Source organism: Elephas maximus, chromosome 19 (genome assembly GCF_024166365.1).
Source record: "Elephas maximus indicus isolate mEleMax1 chromosome 19, mEleMax1 primary haplotype, whole genome shotgun sequence".
Classification (NCBI taxonomy): domain Eukaryota; kingdom Metazoa; phylum Chordata; class Mammalia; order Proboscidea; family Elephantidae; genus Elephas; species Elephas maximus.
The window spans coordinates 35,991,782-36,001,849 of NC_064837.1; positions in this window are offsets into that span (position 1 = coordinate 35,991,782).

The following is a 10,068-nucleotide window of genomic DNA, read 5'->3' on the forward strand; positions in this document are numbered from 1 at the left end:
GGGTGCTGAACAGAAGGATGACATGACCAGCCTTTGCTGAAATTTGAGATCACAGCAGAACCCTTAACTGGCTTTTCCAGGCTCTTCAGAGCAAACAGAGATGTTTGCCCTCACCACTGTTGATCACTCCTTCCTTGGAACTCTCTTCTCTCTAGGCTTCTGTGTATGTACTTTCCTGGTTTTCCTCCTACCTCTCTGGCTTTTTCTTAGTTTCCTTAGCAGGTTCTTCTTCCTCTGCCTATCCCTTAAATGTTGGTGTTCCTCAGAGTTCTGTTTTAGGTCTTTTTCTCACTAGACCACTCTCATTTGGAGATCTTATATGTTGCCATGGCTTCAATGACCAACTACGGACTGGTAACTCCCAAATTTATATAGCCTGCCCAGACCTCCTTAGCTTTAGGCTCATCAGATCTAACTACCAGTTTAAACTCCATTTAAGTGGTATGCTAATTCATTAGAATAGGTCTAGTTGCAAGTAAAAGAAAAACCCCAAATAAAACTGCTTAAACAAGATAAAACTTTTTCTTTCAGATAAAAGGAGTCCAGAGGTACTAAGTTCAGGTCTGGTGTGATGACTCCACAGCATCAGGGTCTCAGAATCCTTCTATCTTGTTATTCTGCCATCTTTAGGCCTCAACTTTCAACTCACGATCCAAGATGGCTTCTCAGGCTAGAGCAGGAGGGAGGAAGCAGTGAAAGGCATGACTTCTCTCTTCAAAGACACTTCCCAGAAGTCACACCTACATGTGCCTATATCCCATGGGCCAGAACTTGGTCACAGGGCCACCACATGGCTATAAGGGAGAAGGGACAATATGGTCTTTATTCTGAGTGGCCTTGTGGCCAGCCAGAAAATAGAGGGGAGAACAGATATTGAACGCCAGCTCTTCTATAAAACTCAACACATTCAAAACAGAGCTCATCATTTCCAACCCTCTATATCCATTCTCCCGCAAACCTCTTTTCCTCCTGACTTCTCCGTCACAGAATGGCCCCAACATCCACCCAATTGCCCAAGTCAGAAACCTGGGAGTAATATCTTTAAAACCTGTCCTTTATCTCTATCCCCAAGTCACCATCATTTTTCAGGTCAACTGCACCAGCTTCCCCTCTGGTGTCCTAACCTCCAGTCTTGCTGCCCTCAAATGCATTTTCTGGACTAGCTACTAGTCACATGTGCTACTGAGCACTCAAAAGGTGGTTAGTCCACAATAAGATGTGCTGTAAGTATAAACTACACAATAGATTTTGAAGGCTTAATATAAAAAAAAAAATGTAAATTATCTCAATAACTTCTATATCGAGTATTTGTTAAAATGATAATATTTTAGTTGTTGTTGTGGTTAGGTGCCATCAAGTTTGTTCTGACTCATAGCGACCTTATGTACAACAGAAGGAAATGCTGCCAGGTCCTGCACCATCCTCACAGTTGTTATGCTTGAGCCCATTGTTGCAGCCACTGTGCCAGTTCATCTTGTTGAGGTCTTCCTCTTTTTCACTGACCCTCTACTTTACCAAACATGATGTCCTTCTCCAGGGACTGGTCCCTCCTGATAACATGTCTAAAATATTTGAAATGAAGTTTCACCATCCTTGCTTCTAAGGAGCATTCTGGCTGTACTTCTAAGACAGGCTCATTCATTCTTCTGGCAGTCTGTGGTATATTCAATATTCTTCACCAACACTGTGATTCAAAGACATCAATTCTTCTTCAGTCTTCCTTATTCACTGTCAAGCTTTCTCATGCATATAAGGCAATTGAAAATATCATGGCTTGGGTCAGATGCACCTTACTCCTCAAAGTGACATATTTTAGTATATTGGATTAAATTAAATACACTATTTAAAATTAATTTCACCTATTTCTTTTTTTAATGTCACTATGAGAAATTTTTTAATTACATGTATGGCTTGAATTATATTTCTAGCGAACAGGTCTCTTCCACATGATAGCCAAAACGGTCTTTCTAAAACGCAAATGTGAATATTCCACTCATCTTCTTAAAATCTTTCAGTGGCTTACCCTTGCCTTTAGGATAAGGTTCATTCTAATCAGTAACCAGTTGCCATTGAGTTGGCTCTGACCCATGACGACTCCATGTGTCAGAGTAGAATTGTGCTCCAGAGGGTTTTCAATGACTGATTTTTCTGGAAGTAGATCTCCAGGTCTTTCTTCTGAGGCACCTCTGGGAAGATCCAAAACATCAACCTTCTGGTTTGCAGCAAGCACATTAACCGTTTCTACCACCCAGAGACTCCAAAGTTCATTCTACCATTATTTTCAAGCCCTCATGACCCAGTGCCAGCCTCCCCCTCCAACCTCATCTCTCACCTCATCTTTCCAGCCTCACCTTAGACACATTTCCTCCCCCACAAGGCCTTCCCTGACCACTATGCTTCTCTGAGTTCCCATTACTTCTCTATCTTGCCCCACCCCAGCCCATCCCACCATGTAACAGTGTGCCATATAATCGTGTCCCTTCCCATTGTGATGGGAACCTCACCTGCCTTGTTCATTGTTATATCTCTAGCACCTAGAGCAAAGGCTGGCACACAATCAGTACTCAATAATATTCATTGAATAAACGAATGGATCAATGAGTGATTCACCAAAAGTCAGATAGACAAAGCTTTAGATAGAAGATAGGGCTGGACTAGATGGCTTCTAAGGCTCGAAGAAATAGCCACCCAGTGACCATTAGGCCCCCAGTTTGGAAGGTGAGGCAAAGAGAAACTTATAACACATCACCCTGTCTTCAGGCCTGCACAGGCCCATTCATGGGACCAGGCCACCACTGTCCCTTCCTCCTTCCCAAGAAAGGTAAACAATGCTGTCTCTCCTCCCAGGAAAGCCTCCTGGTGTGCACCCCAACATTTTCAGAGAGAGAACTATATTGAGGACTCTTGCTGGAGATGAGTTTTGTCCTGGGTGGGAGTGAGGGTGAGGAGGAATGGGGAAGAAGGGGGTGAGGAGGAAACAGAGCAAGGAGGTTGCCTGTTTGTAAGTGGCTGTTTACCCAGCACCAGGAGAACTGATGTGCGTGCTGCTAATGAAGGGTGAAGCCTGTCTGTGGAGAGTTCCTTTCAGGAGACAGGAGCTGTAGGAAATGTGGGGTGGGGACCCAGGACAGAAGAAGGAAAAGAACTTGGAGTCAGGAAGCCAGAGTGGAGATCCCTGGTGCTCTGCTTGATTTATTTACTGCTTCTGTAACAAAAATAATGCCACAAGTGGGTGACTTTAAGGAACAGAAATGTATTGTCTCACAGTTTGGGAGGCTAGGAGTCTGAATTCAGGGTATCCCTTGCTGTCTCTCTGTGGGCTTTCAGTAGCTTCAACCATTTCTTGGCGTTCATTGGCTGCTTGTAGATGTAGCTTCATCTGGTGTCTGTCTTCCTCCCCAACCCCCTCCCCTATGTGTGTGTCTTTGTTTTTCTTTTTATAAGAGACCATGCAGAAGGCAATAGGTTTAGGACCCATGCTACTCTGCTAAAGGAGCCCTGGTGGTGCAACAGTTAAGTGCTTGGTTGCTAACTGAAAGATTGGTGGTTTGAACCCACACAGTGGCTCTGTAGGAGAAAGACCTGGCCATCTGCTTCTGTAAAGATTAAAAAAAACATTAAAACCCATCACTGTCAAATCAACTCCAACCCATAGCAACCCTATAGGACTGAGTAATACTGGCCCATAGAGTTTTCAAGGAGTGGCTCATGGATTCAAACTGCTGACCTTTTGGTTAGCAGTCAAACTGCTTAACCACTGCACCACCAGGGTTCCTTATAGTCTAGAAAATCCTATGGAGCTATTCTACCCTGTCACATGGGGGTCAATATGAGTGGAAGAAATCGGCCAGGGGCACCTAACAACTACAACTACTCTGGTATAATTTCATTAACATAACAAAAGAAACATCCTATTCCCAAACAGGGCCACATTCACAGGTACCAAAGTTAGGACTTCAGCATTGCGGGACCACAGCAGGCTCCATTGCTGAATTGCTATGTGATGGGAAACAAGTCAGTAGCCTTTCTGGGCCTCGGTTCCTTGTCGATAGTAACAAGAACCTCTGCTTTCTGCACTTCTGGAGGAGGTGTTGTAAGAATGGAAGGATATAACAGGGTAGGCTTCGAAAATAAAAGAATTATAGTAAAAGTAACATGTAAAGACGAAGGTTTTCAGGCTGGTGTTTCGTTTGGGCAGAGGGTGAACAACCAGTTGTGGGGATGAGGCTGCGAGCCCACCTTGTCTCAACAAAGACGAGATGACATCAAGGCAGAGCTGGAAACTGGCCTCCCATCCATGGCTCGAAAGCCTGGTCTGCCTGTTGCAAATTTTGAGCCAAAATGCAGTGTCTTCAACAGAGTCTTGGAGAAAGTGGCCCACCAGGGACTCTCAGGGCCCTGGATGAAGCCCATTTTGGTCGCCCTCACTACTTTGACACACGTAGGCCTGAGTGAACACACACACACTGCATGCACAGCCTTTGCAGATGAGACCTCTGCACAGCACCTCATGCCCTAAAGCCTCTTGTTCCCCCTTCTTGACCTAGAAAGGCTCCCGTTGGATGGACACTGTCCTTCACACAGCCAGAGACCACCCTGCCATGGCTGCTCCATGTGGGGTCCCTGATCCCCAAGGGTCCAGCACAGAAAAAGTGGCTAGATTCCTATCTGCCCTGCTGAAAGCGGGTCTTGGAGGCAGGACACATGCTGGTGGCCCTCGCTCTTGGGGCAGGCCCTGCACCTGGCCAAGCCATTGCTCCGTGGTTTTATTTTCCTTGTCTCTCTTTTCCTTTCATGGCCATGTCAGATCACACAAAGCAATCAGTAGCACCTGCAGTTCCCAGCCTGGAGAACTGAAAACACATACCCCAGCATGCTGCCAGCAGCAGCCAGTGCGAGAGGCTCTGTAATTACAGACATGCAAGGCTTTGCGTTCCTGTTCTCACTTATCTATGCAATGCTTCTGTTCCTTTCATTTCCCGTGGTGCCTTTAAAAAGGAAATGTGAAGCTGAGGCCCTTCATAAAAGTGTGTTCCAACTCCATACTCTACCTGGGGCAGACATTAGACCTTGCTACGATTCAAATCCATTCAGTCCTGCATCCGTTCCTTCATTCAAAACACATTTAATGGACTCCTGCCATGTGCTAGCACTGGGCCTGGTGCTAGGGACATACCCAATGTGACCCAACACCTACTTTAGAAGAGCTCACAGTCTAGTAAGGAAATGAAAGCACATGACTTAATTAGTTCAGTAAGGATCGAAAAGGTACGTGTGATAAGGAAAATGCAAATAAAATCTTAGATAAAAGAAAGATAATTTTGGAAGAGTAACTGTTTGTTGAGAGGCAATATAGTGTACTGGTTGGGTGTATGGACTCAGGAGACTGTAGCCTGGGTTCAAACCCTGGCTTTGCCACGTACTATCTGTGTGACCCCAAGGAGAAATGGGGAGAATTTTGAGGTTATTATGAGGATAAATTACAATGTTCAGTATGCAGTAGCTGCTCAATAAACATCAACTGCTATAATCAGAGAGTAACAGTACCAGTTGCGATCAAATTGATTCCAACCATCATGACCCCATGTGTGTCAGAATAGAACTGTACTGCATGGGGTTTTCAGTGGATGATTTTTCAGAAATAGATCACCAGGTCTTTCTTTTGAGGTGCCTCTGGGTGGAGTCAAATTGCCAACTTTTTGGTTAGCAGCTGAGCATTAATCATTTGTACCACCCAGGAGCTCCATAATCAGGGAAAGAGGGATATAAGATGGGTTTTCTGCTTGTGTGGAGCAGGAAGGCAGAGCATTGGGAATAATAGGGGCAAAGGAAGAAAATGCAGTGCTTATATGGAATTCCTTTTAAGTATAGAGTACCCTGTGAGAAGGGAAAAAAGATGAATAAATTGGGTTGGGATTAAATTTTGGTGAGCACTGAATGCCAAAGTGAATGTAACAAAAGGTACAGTGACATAGCCAATCTCGGTAGGGCAGTGCCCACCTACCCCCAGGCATTCAGCTGGCCAACTTCAGGATCTCCAAAGATAGAGAACCAGCCCTTGGGGCTTGGTGTAATGTTGGCCTGTGTCCTGGCTAATACCCCCCTGGAAAGGCCTATTCTTGCCCCTTCAGGCCAACTAAGCCTTGGAATCAGAGCCAAGGGAGACAAGTCATCTCCTTTCACAAAGATTAAGGATATGAGGCATCTCTGCCTAACAGAGGGCTCAGTGTTGGAGCTCAAAAGCTGGGAGAGGCCTCCAGAAAGGTGGCCAATGGGGCAGGAGGTAGGGTAGAGGGTGAATAAGGCCAGGCAAGGCTGAGCAGGCTCAGAGTCATTATCACTACCCAGTTTTCCTTGGGTCATACAGAACAGCCTCAATCCTATTATTGCGATGGGAGAGACTGAGAACAAAGATTTCCTCCAGTGCAAAACAAACTAAGGAGAGGTTCTGCTGGGAGCCTGCAAAAGGGGGCAAGTGCCCCCGAGAGTGATTCCTAGCTCAGGGGCATGCCAACCCTAGGTTGAGGAGGAGGAGGGACTAAGGACCCAGGTATCATTTTAAGTAAGAGGGGCCAGCTTGGGAGGCAACGTGGTACAGCAGAAAGGGTCCCTGCCCAGGGATGGGGGCAGGGGTTCAGGAGGTCTTGATTCTTGTCCAGGTTGTGCCTCTCACTGTGTGTGACTTTAGGGAAATTACTTCTCATTGGGCTTGGCTCCTCCTCAGTAAAACAAAAGGGTTTGGCTGGGTGGATCTTGCAGGTCTTTTACATCTCGAAAATCTTACGTTTTTATTCCACTGCCTGGTGCTCTCAGTATTTGGGATGATGAAGTGTGCCCTAAATATTGGAGGGGACCCAAAACAAGCAGACCAGAAAAGGGAGAAGCTAGAGGGGCTATCTGAGCCCCCTACCTTCAGGGTCCTGCACGCAGGAGAGAGGGCTACAGAAAAGGTGGTGAGAGAAGGGGGGGCCAGGGGAGGGGATGAGGCAGGCGATGAGAAGCAGAAGTTAACTAATAAGAGGTTTCTTCTCCCAACTCGAGCTACCTCAGGATCCTGTGGAAAAGCTGCATTATAATCGATAGCCTCATTAATAAGTAAAGAGTCAACGCATCCTGTCTCCAGCTCAGGGTTTCCTCAGGAAAATCGAACCTCGACCCATTTCTGTTCGTCCATTCTGGATGCCCACAGAGGCCTGCAGAGGGAAGGAACTCTTACAGGTCATTTTGTGCCCTGCCACTGGGCTGGCCTGCCATATACCTCATCCAAGGAGGTCCACAGACTAGGGAGGGTGCCCCTTCCTATCACCCCACCAGGAAGTCCTCCCTCTCCTGGTAGTCTTCCTTCTCCTAGTCCCCTGGAATCCTCTTACAGCCAGGCCAGCACCTGCATCCCTCAGCTTTTGTTCTTAGCTTCTTTCCCTCACCACTGGGAAATTCTCTCCTCTCAGCTCTTTGTGTCTATCACTCCTGAACTCATGCCTCCCTTCTGACTACCACTCAGACACCAATCAGCTGAAGGAGGAAGGGAGGTGTTCTCCACTCCTCTGGGGTCTCCCCATTATACCCACCTCTCAGACTCCTTGCCATTCATTGTAAATGAACCCCTCAGGGCCTGACAGAGTAAATACATTTCTGGAAGTAACAGACCAAGAAAGATTCTTGTAATTCATTTTACACAACAGGTATGTGCCAGCAAGTTGACTATAAGACATTTCCTTCCCCTCTGTGACTTCCATGACAGCATTGGAGAAAAAATAAATCTCCAAGAACCAAGTTGGATATTTTGGCCCACAAAAGACTAAGATGGCAGCCAATCCTGTATGGTGATGGAAACTTCCTTCTGGATGCCTTGAAATACCTCAGAGCCTCTCCTCTGCTTTGGTGCCTCTGTCTCCCCTCTACCTCCCTGGCTCAGGCAGAGGACACTCCTATGCCTAAGAATTTTTAAGGGCTGCTTGGGTTGTTAGCACAGAGAAAGGAGTTGTTGTATTGTGACAGTCTTCTTTGTCCATAATGATTGATCATCACGTTCCCACTGATCCCTGGGAACTGAACATCCCTTTAATTAAAGGTTTCTGGCAACAAGATACTGTATCCCTGCTTTTTCTGTTCTTTAAGTTTAAAATTTAGAATATTCCATTTCCCTCTGAGTTACCCAAGGCAGGGTTTTAGCCCCAGCTTCCCAAAACCGACTTGAGAGCTCCTCCTGTTGTCATCCATTATCTGAAATGAACAATTAGGAGGATGAATCTGTAACCAACACACCCACAATGCTTCCTAGTACACATGAACAAAACAAGGTTGTTTTGAGATATCTACACTGTAATTTCTTCCATCCAGTACTGATAATTGGGGTTTGATTGTCCCAGGAGGAGCGCAGGCCTAGGAAGCAATCAGTAATTCAGGATCCTAGCTCTGGTTTGGCCATCTCTCAGCTGCTAGGAGGTAGACGTGGCTGCCCAAAGGATGCTCGGCCTGCTACCTCCTAAGAGAGTAGGGTGCCCAGTATCCTAGGTTAGTGGGCTTATAAAGCTAGTTACTAATTTGCAAGGCTGTATTAATTAATACCCCCAAATTTGGGGACATGTCAATACAATGGACTTCCTACACTAGAAAGAGGCTATTAATTTCATCCACCCATCTTCAGTCATAGCTTGTAGAGCCAAAAGGGTCCTCACAAAATTATTTGGCCCGAATAGCTAAAACCATGTTGAAAGAGAAGAACAAAGTAGGACAGCTTACACTTTCTGGTTTTAAAACATGCTATTTTTTTATACAGCTACAATAATCAAAACAGCCTGGTACTGGTATAACAATAGACACATAGACCAATGGAATAGAATTGAGAGTCCAGAAATAAACTCACACATATAGTGTCAACTAATTTTTGACAAAGGTACTAAGTCCATTCAACGGGGAAAGAAGAGTCTCTTCATTAAATGGTGCTGGGAAAACTGATTTCCACATGCAGAAAAATGAAACAGGATCCATGCCTCACACCATACACAAAAACAAATTCCAAATGGATTAAGGACATAATGTACAAACTAAAATCATAAAACTCTTAGAAAAATAAGCAGGGGCAACACTGTCAGGTCTAGCTTTCAACAACGGATTATCTCATATAACAACAAAAGCACAAACAGCAAAAGACAAAATAAATAAATGGGACCTCATAAAAATTAAAAACTTTCATTCATCAAAAGGCTTTACCAAAAAAGTGAAAAGACAAGCTACTGACTGGGGGGATGTCTTAGGAAACCATACAGCCAGTGAGAATCTAATGACCGAAATGTGTATAAAACTTCAACAACTTAACAAAAAAGACAACCCAATTGTAAAATGGGCAAAGGTCATTTCACCAAATGGGAATAGACATTTCACCAAAGAGGACATTCAAACGGGCACCTAACATATGAAAAAATGCTCAGCATTATTAGCCATTAGAGAGAGATACCATCTCACTAGGATGGCTAAGATAAAAAAAAAAGAAAATAACAAATGTCAGTGACCATATGGGGAAATTGGAACCCTTACTCATTGCTGGTGGGAATGCAATTGCTGCTGTTGTGGAAAACAGTGTGGTGGTTCCTCAAAAAAACTCAAAGTAGAACTATCCAGCAATTCCATTCCTAGGTATATAACCAAAACTCAAAAGCAGAGACTCAAAAAGAGACTTGTACATCAATGTTCATTGCAGCACTATTCACAACAGCTGAAAGGTGGAAATAACATAAATGTCCACCAATGGACAAATGGATAAACGAAATGTGGTACATACATACAATGGAATACTACTCTGTCAGTGGGCGAAATGAAGTCTCGATACTTGCTACACTATGGATGGAGTTTGAAGGCATTATGCTGAGACAATAGGTCAATCACAAAAGGACAAATATTGTATAACCTCATTTATATAAAAAGACAAGAAAACGTAAAAAGACCAGACTTAATGGTCCGACTGAGACTAGAAGGACCCTAGAGGTCATGGTCCCCAGACCCTCTGTTAGCTCAAGACAGGAGCCATTCCCAAAGCCAACTCGTCAGACAGGGATTGGACTGGAGTAT